General features: G+C 52.4%; 1 protein-coding gene and 1 long non-coding RNA gene across 2 annotated transcripts in view; one reads left to right on the top strand and one right to left on the bottom strand.

The window, feature by feature from the left end:
• Positions 1 to 15,037, bottom strand: part of RTN4RL1 (reticulon 4 receptor like 1) — a 73,250-nt gene that overhangs the window by 39,961 nt on the left and 18,252 nt on the right. The window lies entirely within an intron of this gene.
• LOC131497990 (uncharacterized) lies at positions 736 to 7,005 on the top strand. Its single transcript, XR_009255244.1, has 3 exons — positions 736 to 977; positions 1,119 to 1,301; positions 6,610 to 7,005. It is a non-coding gene; the product is annotated as an uncharacterized LOC131497990 (long non-coding RNA).

Here is a 15,037-nt window from a genome sequence, read left to right on the forward strand (position 1 = left end):
CTAGCTACCTGGAAGAAACGAGGACCCCATTCCCTCCCAGCTGGATCAAACCCTACTGAGCCTGACTCCTCCCAGGCCTTTGCTTCCTTGGGGGACAATTGACGGCTGGGGGTTGATTACTGGACACTTAGGCACGGAGCAGCATCAGCCTGGTTTGCATCCCCAGTTTAAAAGCCCAGATTAATCTCCCTGGGCTGGTTCTGTCACACACACGGATATATTTTCTTCTTGGAATTTACAAGTAGTTCCATCGGAGAAATAAACAACCAGAGATAAAAATTACACTGTCACAGTGCAGGTGTGATAGATGTAGGTAGCAAGCCGTCGTGGTCGCCGAGGAGGTGCTCTGCCGACAATCTACCGAATGAGACCTGGAGGGGCCCCAAGGTAAGGGGAATGAGATGCTGATGGGATCTCAGCCCAACACACGGAAGCAAGAGAAGCGTGGAATCTGCAATTTACATTCATCGCTCTAAATCCTAGGGTTCCCAAGCTAGCCTGGCCAGGGTGAGAGGTTGATTGGCAGGAGGCCTCCTCAGGCTGCCCCGCCTCCCAGCCTCAAGCCTCGGGAACAGGGTCTGCTCAGACAACAGGCCTCACGGAGGAAGCAGGGAGCAAGCCTGAGGACACCAGCTTAACCTTGACAGCTCTGTCTCCACCAAGATGTCAACTCCCTGTCTTGTCTCCACAACTACTAGCTGAGGGGAGGTAAGCCTACGTGTAAAGAAAGGCACCTCAGAGAAGGAAGAGCAGGCTGGACCTGGAGTCTGAAGACGATAACCACAGCTAACATTTACTGAGCACTTACTAAGTGCCCAGCCTTCGGTGAAGGACTCAACAAGGATGATCCCACACGATAACCTTATGAAGTAGGCACTGATATCATCCCCACATTACAGCTGACAAACTGAGGTTTGAAGAGGTTAAGTGACTTCCCCAAGGTTCCTGGAATGTATTGGATGGTGGCCTCCAAAAAAGTATGTCCACTGGAACCTGCGAAATAAACTGTTAGCTTATTTGGGAAAAAGAGTCTTTGCAGATGCGGTTAAGGATCTTGAGATGAGATCATCCTTGATTACCTACACGGGGCCCAAATTTAATGACAAATGTCCTTATAGAGACAGAAAAGAAGACAGAGTGAAGCCTCGGGAAGACGGAGGCAGAGATTGGAGTGACGTGGCCACAGGAAGTGCCAACCACCACGGGAAGCTGGGAACAGCAAGGAGTGGAGCCTTTGAAGGGAACACGGACAGCCCTGCCAGCACCTAGATTTCGGATTTCTGGCCTCCAGAACTGTGAGGGTATAAATTTCTGCTGTTTTGGGGGGGCACCTGGGTGGCTCAGTCAGTTAAGCATCTGACTTCGGCTCAGGTCATGATCTCACGGTCGTGGAATTAATCCCCACATCAGGTCCTGCACTGATAGCCCAGAGCCTGCTTGGGCTTCTCTCTCTCATGCTTTTTCTCTCTCTCTCAAAATAAACTTTAAAATAAATAAATAAATAGGGGCGGCTGGGTGGCTCAGTTGGTTAAGCATCTGACCTCGGCTCACTTCGTCACGATCTCACGGTTCGTGAGTTCAAGCCCCGCGTCAGACTCTGTGCTGACAGCTGGGAGCCTGGAGCCTGCTTCCGATTCTGTGTCTCCCTCTCTCTCTGTTCCTCCCCTGCTCTCACTCTGTCTCTCTCTCACTTGCTCAAAAATAAATAAAGGTTTTTAAAAATTTTTATAAATAAATAAATAAATTTCTGCTCTTTTAAGCCCCTAAATTTGTGGCAATTTGTTACGGCAGCCCTAGGAAATGAATCCAGCCTCACAGACAACAAACAGCAATGCCAGAGGATTCAGATCTGGCAGGCTGACCCCAGACTCAGGTCTGTCCCGCCAGGCAATGCTGCCAGGCCCCAGGACCTGGGTGCCAGTCCTGTCTCCACCACAATCGAGCTGTGGGGCCTTGAGAAAGTTGTTAAGCCTCAGTCTGTTCATCTGCAAAATGAGGGGGTTTGGCAGAAAAAGTGGGGTGCCTCAGGGGCTTCCAGAGCAACAGGACAAATGGAGTTCTGAGGAAGACGGGTACAAAGAAAGCACTTAGCAAACCACCTAAAGCCTGCAATTTGTGTGGGTTTCTGGCCGCCCACGATATATTCCCCTCTTTCTGGATGCAGCACCCTGATTTTACCCTGGGGGAACTGGTTCTCCTCAACTTTCCACCCAGGAGCTGATCTCAGCACCCACCTTCTGGGCAGGCACCCAGTCAGCACAGGCTCCCAGGCCTCAGGACTGGTTTGTGGGCCAGTGACAATGGGCCCACAAATACGTTCAAAGTGTTGGGGGGGGGGGGGCGGGAAGAAGCTCTCTTTCTGAGGGGAGGGAAAATGTGAACACAGAGCTTCTGGAACCTTCTGAGTATGATGTCAAATCAGGGCAAGTCACGCCAAGAAGCTGAGAAGAAGGAACCAGGTCCTGGTGACACTGCACGATCAGGTTACACCTGAAGGTGAATCTTTTTAGTTTCAGGAGCTTGTAAGATCCCTTGTTTGTCCCAACAGTTCTGGGTTTCTGTCATTTGTAACCAGAGACTCCCAAACCTCAGGTTACCAGTCATGCCCATTTCCAAGTGTCTTTCTAGCTGTGAAGTGTGTGATTTCAGGGCCAGAAAATCTGCAGTGCCTGCAATCCATACCTGTGGATTGTGGGTTGTGTGTGAGCTCACAGGCATGCACGGACATGTGTCCTTTCCACACACGATTCCCCCCAGCATCTCTGACAAGAGATCGTGAAGCCTGCACTTCTTGACAGCCCTCTTAGGAGGCTCCTGGTCACCTGGGGTCCAGATCACGCCTGACCAAACACTTCCTAGAGTCTTCGAGGTAATACCCGGGAGCCTCTGTGCCTAGCTCCTTTTTTTTTTTAAGTTTATGGAAGTTTTTTTTTAATGTTTATTTATTTTTGAGAGACAGAGACAGAGAGAGTGCACACACACACACACACACACACACACACACGAGTGAGTGGGGGAGGAGAAGAGAGAGAAGGAGACACAGATATGAAGTAGGCTCCAGGCTTTGAGTTGTCAGCACAGAGCCCGATGCGGGGCTCGAACTCCTAAACGGCAACATCAAGACTTGAGCCGAAAAAGGATGCATAACTGACTGAGCCACCCAGGTGCCCCCCCCCAACTTTTTTTAAAAGTAAGCTCTACACTCAACATGGGGCTTGAACCCACAACCCTGAAATCAAGAGCCACATGCTCTACCAACTGAGCCAGCCAGGTGCCCTTGAGTTTAGCTCCTTTATGCCTCTGAAGATGGTGGCCCCCACGTCTCTTCTTCAGGGCAAGCACTTACTTGGCTCCTTCGGGAGTTCCTAACATAACCCAGGCCATTCAGCAGGTATTTACTGAGCACTTAATACATGCCAGGCCCAGGCGAGAGCTAGGGATACAAAATAGATAAGCGGATATAACCCCCGTCCACACACAGCTCACAGTCCAGAGGCGTGCATGACTAATTATAGCACTAAATAATTGGCACAGCCATTCAACCCTTAGATACCACCAAGTGGCTGCTGGTCCGAATGACCAGTCTCCTCAGGGACACTGTAGTCCCTGTAGTCACCTAACTTTTCTGTTCTCCTCAGAGTCTCTTTCCTACTTGGCAGTCAGGGTGGTCTTCCAAAAATATGAAAATGTAAACCAGCCTTTTCTATGGCTCCCCATCATACTGACCATCAATCTGCAGGATCTGACCACACCGACCACACTGCCGCCTTCCTTGCTCCCCTCCCACCCCTGGGGGCTGTCTTGCTGGGACGCACCAAGCACACACGCTCTCAGGGGCTTTGCACTAACCGGTTATCTCCTCAGCCCCGCTCCTCTCTTGGCCCGGCCTCCAGAGGCTCCTTCCTTCATCTCACCAGGTCTCTGATCAACGTCATCTCCTCATGAGGCTTCCTTGAGCACACTGTCCCTAACTCCCTCCCTCACTGTCTGTGCCCCCACCTCCCTGGTCTTCATCAGCCCTATCTTTGCTTTCTCATCCATGACTCGGTCCCCTCTCCACTACAGGGGTGTGAGCTCCAAGGAAACAAGTGGTGTGAGGTGATGTCAAAGGGCTAGCAGGGGCCCTGCAGACATGAGGCCTCGAAAACCCTGTTAAAAATCGGGTGTCTAGGGGCACCTGGCTGGCTCAGTCAGGGGCACCTGACTTTGGCTTGGGTCATGATCTCACGTTTCTTGAGTTTGAGCCCCACATCAGGCTCTCTGCTATCAGCACAGAGCCTGCTGGGGATCTTCTCTCCCCCTCTCTCTGCCCTTCCCCTGCCTGTGCACGCACGCACACGCACCCTGTCTCTCTCTCTCTCTCAAAAATAAACAAACATTAAAAAATAAGTAAAATAAAATATTAAAAAGAAAAACATCAGGCCTTTACTGCCAAAGTTGTGAGAAGCCTGAAGGAGTTTAAGCAATCAGAGTGATATGATTAGATTATGTTCCCTAACATCACTTGTCTGCAGCATGGAGCCTGAAGGCAAGAAGCTAGAGCACCATCAGGAGGCTACTGCAACGGTCTAAGCAAGAGATGTGGGACCCGGGTTTGAGATGGTAGAGGCAGGGGAAATGGAGAGCAGGGGATGAATTTAAGCATCGTGGTGGTGACGGACTGGATTGGTAGAAGATGGCAAGAGAGGATGACTCAGTGGGTGCTCAGCAGAGAGGGAAGCAAGTCCTTCACGTCCCGGATTTGAACGCTTCTATTAATGTGACCAAAGATTATAGATGATGTTTTGGTGGGGGGGGGGGGGGGGGTTGTTTTTGGAAGGCACATCAAACTTTCTGACTCACTGTGCCTGCAGGCAAATGCTTTCTCATCATAATAACCCTTACAGGACAAGAAGTCTTTGCTGTGAGTGAGCTGGATGGGTCCAGGGGCCGTGGGGAGCTGCTGGATCACAGCCTGGAGAGAAAGGTGCCAGGACATCACACACTGGCTGAGGCCAGAGAACCACTGGGGGAATTTCATTTCAAGAATGAAAAATAGTCATGGGCAAGAGATATACACTCTCTCACTTCCTCCAGGCTAGTGAATATTTGACATGAAAAAAGAAATAGTAGGAGAAATGTCACCATGCTATACTACCTAGATCTCTGCTTCTAGAGGTTTCCATGACCACTACCCATGTTCTACTGGACTGCCAATGCACTCCATGATTCCAGACGCCAGAGAAGGAATTCATTGAGGTGGAGGTTCCAAAAGCTGGCGTGTGGAAGATGTAAGTGGAACGCTGGCCAAGTCTGAGCAAGGATACCCTCCTCAGGCAGAAATCAAAGGCCACAGAGGCGTTTCTCAGGCTTTCCCTATTAACAACTTTGCTAGTGGCACCATCATAACTGATCATCACGGGTTGCACAACAATGTGACTGTACTTTATGCCAGAGAACTGGACACTTAAAAATGGTTTAAATAAAACCCATGGGGGATGGGAAGGAAAAAAAAAAAAAAAGAGGTTAGAGTGGAAGAGAGCCAAAGCGTAAGAGACTCTTTTTTTTTTTAATTTTTTTTTCAACGTTTTTTATTTATTTTTGGGACAGAGAGAGACAGAGCATGAACAGGGGAGGGGCAGAGAGAGGGAGACACAGAATCGGAAGCAGGCTCCAGGCTCCGAGCCATCAGCCCAGAGCCCGATGCGGGGCTCGAACTCACGGACCGCGAGATCGTGACCTGGCTGAAGTCAGACGCTTAACCGACTACGCCACCCAGGCGCCCCAGCGTAAGAGACTCTTAAAAACTGAGAACACACTGAGGGTTGATGGGGGGTGGGAGGGTTGATAGGGGGTGGGAGGCAGGGGGGGTGGGTGACGGGTATTGAGGAGGGCACCTTTTGGGATGAGCACTGGGTTTTTTATGGAAACCAATTTGACAATAAACTTCATATATTGAAAAAAAAAATGGTTTAAATAGGGGCGCCTGGGTGGTGCAGTCGGTTAAGCGTCCGACTTCAGCCAGGTCACGATCTCGCGGTCCGTGAGTTCGAGCCCAGCGTCAGGCTCTGGGCTGATGGCTCGGAGCCTGGAGCCTGCTTCCGATTCTGTGTCTTCCTCTCTCTCTGCCCCTCCCCCGTTCATGCTCTGTCTCTCTCTGTCCCAAAAAAAAAAAAAAAAAAAAAAAAAAAAAAGTTGAAAAAAATGGTTTAAATAGGGGGCACCTGGGTGGCTCAGTTGGTTGAGCGACGACTCTTAAATTTCGGCTCAGGTCATGATCCCAGGGTCATGGGATCAAGCCCCATATCAGGCTCTGTGCTGGGCATGGAGCCTGCTTGGGATTCTCTCTTTCTCCCTCGAGTTGAAATGGTAAATTTGGTGTTACGTATAACAAAGTATATAATTAAAAAGAACCTTATAGTCCATTGAAATAATCAACTACCTCATGCTTTCATTTCGCCCACAAAATGCCTGTTAGCTGACTGTCTTCCAGCCTATGGTTGAACAACCACCACAACAGACAATTCACTAACATGCTTAGTGGGTTCCATCTTTTGCATCTCTGTTAGAAAGTTCTTAGAATAAACTGGGTAATATCACACAGGCTAATTTTTTTTTTTTTTCTTTAAGCCATCATGGAGCTTTTGGACCTCACCACAGGTGTTCTTCTGAGTCGAATCTTTCCAGAGCTGGGCCTTCCTGCCTATCACACCGTGTTCAGTACTGCCTCCTAAAGTCACTCTGAGTTGTGTCTCCAGGAAATGAGAGGGTGTCCCCACCTTGTCCCGCACTCACCCTCCATCCTTGCACGTGGGGGCACTCCTTCCCTCACGACAGTGCCCATGGGAGCAACCTAAGAAAGAGCCAACCTATATGGGATTTGGATGTCTGACCTTGGCCAATTAGTACCTTGCTCGGTGTAACCAACTGAGTCACAGATTCAATTCAATTCAGCAAACATTTATCAAGCCTCTCAGCGCCAACCGATTCCCGTCTGTTCTAGAAGTGCAACGAAGCTCAGCCTTGTCTCCATATTACAGTTATTTGTATTTCAAGGTAAAGGGTAGGTTTTAAGTACTTGTAAGAGGCAGTAATGGATGCCTTGGGGAGTGGTGGCCATGGGCTGGGGCCGAGGGAAAGGAGCTGAGAAATGGCCCCTAAGTCAGGGCGGCAGGACCTGGCTGCAGACAGGGAAGGCATGCAGACTGAAAAGCCAGATAAAGCCTGGAGATTTCTTTTTTTCTAAACCTCCCCCCACCTCCTTTTTAATCGAAAAGATAATGTATGCACATAGTAAAAAAAAATTTTTTTTTTCAAAGAGCACAAAAGGGTATACAATGAAAAATAAGTCTCCTTTCCTCTCCCAGACCTCCAGTCCCTCGTATCTTTCTTCAGAGGCATCCTACTGTTAACAGTTTCTTTTGTGTCTTTCCAGAAAATTTCTATCACATACAAGTATATCTTTCTTTTTAAAAGCAAACGGTAGTGCAGTATATTACCACTGCTTTTTCACTTAGCAATACATGTTGGCATCCGTCCCATATCAGTGCATACAAAGTCATCCATTCTTTGGAGCACGGAATCCCGTTGTGTGGGGGTATTGTAATCTACCCGATCGCTCCCCTACTGATGGACATTTAGGTTGTTTCCAATTTCTGCTATTATAGTCAATGATAACATGCCTGCTCCTGTATATGTGTTTCTGCCCACAGGTGCAAGGGTATCCGTAAAATAAATGCCTGGATGTGGAATTGCTGTATTTAGACAGCTGTGTCTGGGATTGTGGTTGAGGAGTCCTGTTGGAGCTGTTGTCTCTCCAGGAGAGGAGAGGGTATGTACAGAGCCTCAAACCACCAGCCTTCTGGCACATGCAGCCACGGCATCCAGGGAAAGAGCCCTTCTCTGGATTCTGAGAGAACCAACCTGTGTGGCTGGGGACCCAGTGGGAACTAAGAGTACGCAAACCCCCTCCAGTCAGAGGCCAAGAGTGTGTAAAGGGATCAAAGCTTAATGGTAAGACATTTAACACAATGCTCCATCAGCGTGAGCTTCTACTGGTACCATTATCATCATCATCATCATCCAGAAGGAGCCTTCTGGAGTCTTGTCAGTGGCCAGGTAAGCTCCCAGAGTTTGTCTTTTCAACAGTCCAGTTGATTCAAAGGCACCAAACCAGAACCTGCCCAGCATTTGGGGCTGGGTGAGAGCTGAGCCAGCCCGTTCCACTCATCACTGCTTGGCATCCAGAATTCCCAGGCCTTTGCCAGAGTACCTAATAAACACCATACTTCATTCCTTGCCATTGTCACCCACGCATCCCCCGACGCCTGCTGACGTCTGCCACGGCACACAGTCAGCATTTCGCCTTGGCACACGGCTCCTTTATGACCCGCTTTCTTTTTTAAAGGGTGAATACAGCCCGAATGATGCCGCCGTGACATAACGAAACTAAATGTGTGTGTTATCGAGGGCAAGGAGGAGTGTGGAAGGTATACCAGAACTCTATACACCCCCAAAAAAGAATTGGCCTTGAGTGTGGAGCCAATCAGACCTGGGTTCAAATCCCAGTTCTGCCACTTACAAGCCCTGTGGCCTTGGAAAGGTGTTTAACTTCTTTGAGCCTTCATTTCCTCACCTGTGAAATGGGCTAAGTGCTTGTTCTAATAGGATTGCTGTGAAGAGTAAGCAAGATAATGGATTATTTATGATTTTTTTTATAGACTGGCCTTATTCCAAAAATGATTTCAGGCAGTTGAGATAATGTATGTAAAGTGTCTGGCACATAGTAGCGGCTCAATAAGGCATCAGTTCCCTTCCCCTGAGCTTCTAGCAAAGTGGTCACTTTCGGATCCAAGCCCCCCGTTTCAGGGTGCTGCGATCGCTTGAAACACTTCTGGAACGTCCTTGTGAGAAAACTAGCTAAATACTTGAGTCCCATCTTGTTTTTAAACCTTAAAAAAAAAAAAAAAAAAAGAATCCCAACAACAAAACAAACCACACTCTGCAAATTGCTCATTCCTTTTATTCACAACACACAGCTTCAAATTACTTTTGCCCTTTTCCAAAAAATCAAACCGACCCTCAAAGGTCAAGGATTCGCCACCACCGAGGCTATTAAGAGGAAAATGTTGTGAGATCTGAAGCAATTTCCCAGGAAGGACTCGTCAACTGTTTTGAGCTGGTGCAGCAGAACTGGAGTAAGAGCGAAGCTCTCCACCCGCTCCCGACTACTTTGGACCGGCCCCTTCCTTGGGACACTTACAGTCGGAAACCTCTTTGTAGGAAGAGCCAGCTCCCTGCTCCCTGGCCCCCCTCTGTGGCTCACATTGCCCTGTCTCTGGGGTAAAAGCAGATGTTGCTGCCTCTGAAGTATGGGCTCGGGTGGCAGTCGGAGACACTGGGTGTGAGGAGAAGGCATTGAGAGGGAAGTGGCGGGCAAGAGTTTGAGGGGATGGAGTGGCCTCTCCTCCATCTTTAAGGGGATACCGACTAAGGAGCCAGGGATTCTGGGTTGGAGATGGGATGCTTCAGGGAGCGGAGAACGGCATCTCCCCTGTGCCCGCACCCACTTTGTTACAACAGCCCCACCAACTGTCGCAGCCAGAGACCCGCTTGGCCCCTCCTAGGGCAAAGGCAGGGCAAACATCTCCTGTGTTCTGCGTTTCCTCAGCTTCATCCCCAGATAGTCTCAGGCCAGAAAATGCCAAAGGACCCACTCACTGCATCCTCTCGTTGCCAGCTCACGGGCTCCAAACCCACAATGTGCAAACAGCCCCTGCCCCTGGCTAACCTGTAGAAGGCCGCAGGCGGCACAGCCAAGTGAAAAGACACTGGACTCCGGAGCAGCCATGTCTGTCTGTGTGCAGATCGCTCGGGCGGCACAAGTAGGGTCTGCGGCCTCCCACCTCCAGGCCTGTTTTCTCATCTAGGGAAGGGCATAATACCTACTCGGGTTGGGGGTGGCTGTCAGGAAGGGGCTTATAAAGATTAAATGAGACGATGCATGCCCTCCACCCATGGCAGCAAATACCCCCGAGGCCCTGGGGTGCAGGCCCGGTACCTGCAGTGTGTGGCTCCTCCCTCTCACAGGAAGCCTGGGACCATGCCCTGAGCTGACAGGGACGAAACGAGCCACCAAGGTCCCAGCAGCTCACTGGGCTCTGCGAAAGGAGGGCAGGGGAGGGGAGCCTCCACAAGGAGGGCACAGAACTGGCTCTGTGAACACAAGACCTCTGGCCTTACCCAGCTCACCTCCCGGTAGGCTCATCCCAGACATGAGGGGGCTCGACTCTTGCTGTCGATGGCAAGTACATCTTCCAGAAAGCAGTAGGGCACAATGGTTATGCCCTGTACTCAGCCCTGAAAAAACACCTCTGTGTCTGTATCATCCCCCTTAGATGGTTTGCTGCAAGATCTACAGTCTATTAAAGATAAACAAGTCCTTATCCTCTTGCTAATTGGTTCAAATCGATTGACCTTATAAGTGGGTCTAATGTACAAGGGGGTGGCCTGTATGCCGAGCAACCTGTGCACTTAACTAGCTGTCGCTCAAGCGACTGAACAAGGCACATTAACCCAAATTTCTCAGGACACCTTCCCTGACAGGCTGCCGAACCAGCGTTTCCCCCATTGGGCTAAAGCATTTGCTGGGTCAACAGGCCTGCTTGAAGGCATCGGATCCTATCAGGCGGGTGGTGATAAGCCCAGTGTAGATTCCTTGGGGAAGCAGAGGGAGCGCAGAGCCTGTGACCAGAGTCCCTAGGCCTTGCCCTGCCCTGGTTCAGGCCACCTGGCAGGAGAAGGGACTGCGTCCCAAGTGCTGGCAGAAGACGTACAGGAAGGCACTCTTCCCGGCACTCTCATGATCTGGCTTACATTGTCTTTCGATCTGTTTCCTCACTCGGCCTTTCCCCAGGAAAGCTCGGCTCTATCTCACTGAACCCATCTCTGAGGCTGGGTGACCGCTGCTTTCCAGGTGGGAGCTGACGTTCAGCCTTTTGTTGTTGCCAGTGTCTGAAACGGTCTGGAGACTGGTAAAGACAACACATACCAGGAGATGGCCTAGAAGTCTTGGCCAGGGTGGGGGTGGAGAGCAGCCCTCCCAACCTGCCCTCACTCCCCAGTGCCACCCTGTGGAGGGCTAGCTGCTGGCCAGTAGTGCCTCTCACCCTCCAGAGCAGTGGCCAGCCACCCCGAACTTTCCTCTGCTCTATTAATAAACCTCAGCTGAGATCCTTCTGAGCCCCCTCTTTGGGGTTTGATCCTCACCGCTTTGCCTTATCAGCCTTGCTTTTCACAAGCACTTAAATTCATGAGAAAAGGGAAAAAGTGAAATCAGATAGAAATGCAGGTCTGTTTGCTGTTTTCTCCAATGAAATGGTTCTGGGTAAACAGCAGCCGCCTTTGATGAAATCCCAGCAGGCTTAAACAATAAAGCTGGTTACAAACTCAATCTGGCGGAGATATCAGATCTGAAATTGTTTCAAAAAACATGTCAACATTTTCTAATGCTCCTCAAAAAACTTCCTGGGCTGCCCACTGTGGAGTCTGGGTCTGGGAGATAGGATGGAGGCGACTCTGGTCTTGGCCTCTGCTCAGGCCCCATGGGACTTTCCAAGTCAGGAGCCCAGAGGCTCAGGAGCAAGCTGTTCCTGCTGCTGGGGGGCCCTGTTATTTGTAGAAGCCTAAGTGGCCACTTAATAGGCACTGCCCAAGCCGGGCAGGGCCCACTCTCCCTCTCATACACCACTGCTGTTACACCTCCCCCTACCACACTTGGCCTCTCTGCCTCCACCCTTAACTCCCTACCTTCTATTCTCCATACTGCAGCCAGCGGAAGCTTTTAAAAATGTAAATCAGATCATGCCATTCCTTTGCTTAAAACCTCTAATGCCTTCGTACTGCACTTAGAATAAAATCTGAACTCCTCCCGTGGCCTACAAAACCCTCGGGGATAAGCCACTGCTTAGTTCTCCCCCACTCGCTACTGCCTCCCCGCCTTCTACCCAGACCTAGAACACCCGTCTCTTTTCTGTCTCTGGGCCTTTGCACTCCCCGTAAACTGCCTGGGATGCTCTGGCCTCAACCCACTGTCATGGTTCAGCTCTCAGACCACACCAGTTAGTGTTGCTGTCCTCCCTAGCCAAACACACGATCATAACACAGTTCATTGTCTGCACGAAGTTCAGCCACTCTCTGAAATCACCTTATGTGCTCACTTATTAGCTGTTTGGAATGTAATCTCTCTGCAGACCCAGACTTGTGGGCCTCCTTGGGTACAGCCTATGACTGGCACATAATAGGTGCTCAGTAACTAACCGCTGCATGAAAGAACAACAAGATGTCTGACCTCCCAGGGCAACGCCCAGGAGGCCTGGAGCACACCACGGCAGAAATACCTTGCCAGCTCTCTATTTGGCCTCCCTGGCTACCCCGCTTCCACCTCACCGGAGGCCCCTTGCAGGCTCTGGGTTCTGGGCCTCGGGAGGTCAGGTCTGGCCTGGGAACTGGGATGTCCTTCCGCTTTCACGGCTCCCTTCCCGAGGGCTGCCTCTTCCTCTCCCCCTCCGCTCCCCCAACAAGCTCAAACAAGGACTCTAGAATGGGGGTGGGCAGAGGCGGCTGGTGGGGGGCTCTGGATCCTAAGCCCTCCTAAGGCCTTCCTGGAAAAGCATGGGCATTGGTCTGCTCGGGCCTCCCGGGTCCGGGGCCTGGGGTGGACAGCGATGCCACCCGAGGGCACAGGTCCCCCACCCTCAGCCACACACGCCCGGGACGCGATCGATCCCTGCCACTCCGGCCTTATTACCGAAGAGAGCTGCCGGGGCTGGCAGAGGAGCCAGACGGCTGCGGAGGGGGTGGGGAGGCCTCCTTGGCTCCCTGGCCCGGATTAAATATTTACTATGTTTTGTTTGGCCTTTGGGGGAGGGGCGGGGAGGGCGGTCTCATCGATCCCGAGCTGCGGGCGAGGCCCGGCCGGGCTGGAGGCGAGGGCGAAGCCCAGGCCCCGAGCCCCCGGAGCCTCCCCGGGGCGGGCCGGGCAGAGAGCGCCCCCGGGCCCGACCCCTCCCGGGGCGAGGATCGCGCACTGCCGAGCCGCCGGGCCGCGCTGACAGATCTGGGTTACCGTGCGGGGAGCCGCCGCCCGCCCTGGAAACGATTCCCACCTCTCGGGCGCCAAGGCCGGGCGAGGGCCGAGAGCGACGCCCCGCGCTCTGCTAACCCCGCCGCCGCCGGCCCAAGTTCCCGGCGGACTTGGGAACCCGGCGGCCCCACACGACCCGACCCGACCGGCCGCGGTCCCCAGAGCCCAAGCTATGCTAAACCGCACCACTAGTGCGATCTCTCCTAGCCCAACAGCAGCCCCCAGAGGGCTCCACTCTCCCATTCTACAGATGTGAAATCGAGGTAGAGAAGGGTCGATGCGGAGCCAGATTGGGCGCCCAGGTCCACCCCAAAGCCTGATGGTTTCCTCATCTGTCTCACCCCACGCTCTGCCCACCGGCCTGGCAGGCTTGGAAGCAGGGAGTGTGAAAGCAAGTGGTCTAGCCTGGCAGGGACCCAACAGGGAGCTGGGGGGGCTCTGGGAGTGCTCCGAAACTGCCTGCTGGGGGGCGGGTTTGACACCCTCCTTCGGCAGCCAGATAGGACCCTGGAGTCCCTTTACGTGGGCACACACACACCTGCTCGTCACCCATTTACTATTCCACACATGGAATAGGCCCATGGGAGGTGGAGAACACAGCCGTGCCCTCCCCCAGCGCAGTGAGAATACACACAGTAAGAGCTGCCCTTCTGGTCCCTCCACTCCCACATACACTACCACACTAACTCACATGCACACACAAGGGCATGACCACCCTCCCACAATCCTATTACATGGATGCACACTACTGTAAAGAGCTGCTTACACCACATTCTACACATGGAGACACACACTTGTCCACACCACCCCTCTATACATATACGGGTACATATGCATACACACACGCACACATCAACTAAGGAGAGGCCGCCCGACTGTCTCGCGTGTGCCCACCTTATAAACACGCTCACGTGCATACATACTAAGAGCTGCCCCATCCCCTATACATGCACGTGTATATGCCAGCACACACACATTTACACCCAAAGAACACCCATCTGTACCTCTGTACATGCTGGCATAACATGCACACAGAGCGGACCATTCCCTCATCCCGGCACACACTCACACACGTGCACCAAAGTGTCCACCCCCACTCCATCCCTATACATGTGTGACACCCCTGTGCACGCACAGACGTGAGCACGCGTGCGCGCACGCGCGCGCGCGCACACACACACACACACACACACACACACACAGCACGCATGCGCTCTGACTACAGGCGGCTGGGGAAGAGCTGCAGCCTTCAGCCCTGCTCCTATTTAAAGAGAAGCATTGCTGGAAAAGGAACAAAAGCAAAGCTGGCTATAAATAGCCACCTCCCTCCCAGCTTTTCCTGCCCTCCGGCCTCCCGGCCTTGCCTCTCCTCTCTCAGCTCAGGCCCACAGCAGCGAGGGCAGGGCTGTCCCCGGGGGCCGGCAGTGGGGCCCTAGAGGCCTTGTGGCCAAGCACTGACTACTGGAGCAGGCCAGGGGCTCTGGGCCTGGGTGGGTGCAGGGACACTGGGGCCCCCATCTGCAGCCAGCCCTGTGTGCATGTACCCAGCTCGGAGGGAGGAAGGCCCACTTGGGCCTGGGCTGCTGCCTCAGCAGAACTGGAAGGCTGGCAGCTGCAGGGAGAGGAAGGCGGGTCCGCCAAGCATCGGCCACGGCCACGCCTGCCCCAGTCTTGGTCTTCCCAGCCAGGCCAGACCTTCCCTGGATTGGTTCCTGGTTTCGTTTTTGGGCCCAGAGTGGGGAAAACTGGGTGGCAGGAAGCCTCACAGGGTGGAGGAAAGCATATCAGGACAGGAAGTGGAGGAGGGGATACAAGTCCCATTTTAAGTTCCAGTTCTGTCGCCTACCGGCCCCAACATCCTCGAACAGCGCTCCTAACCACACCACCCAGCCTTGGGTTCAACCCCCTCTTCAC

Source organism: Neofelis nebulosa, chromosome 16, assembly GCF_028018385.1.
Source record: "Neofelis nebulosa isolate mNeoNeb1 chromosome 16, mNeoNeb1.pri, whole genome shotgun sequence".
Classification (NCBI taxonomy): Eukaryota; Metazoa; Chordata; class Mammalia; order Carnivora; family Felidae; genus Neofelis; species Neofelis nebulosa.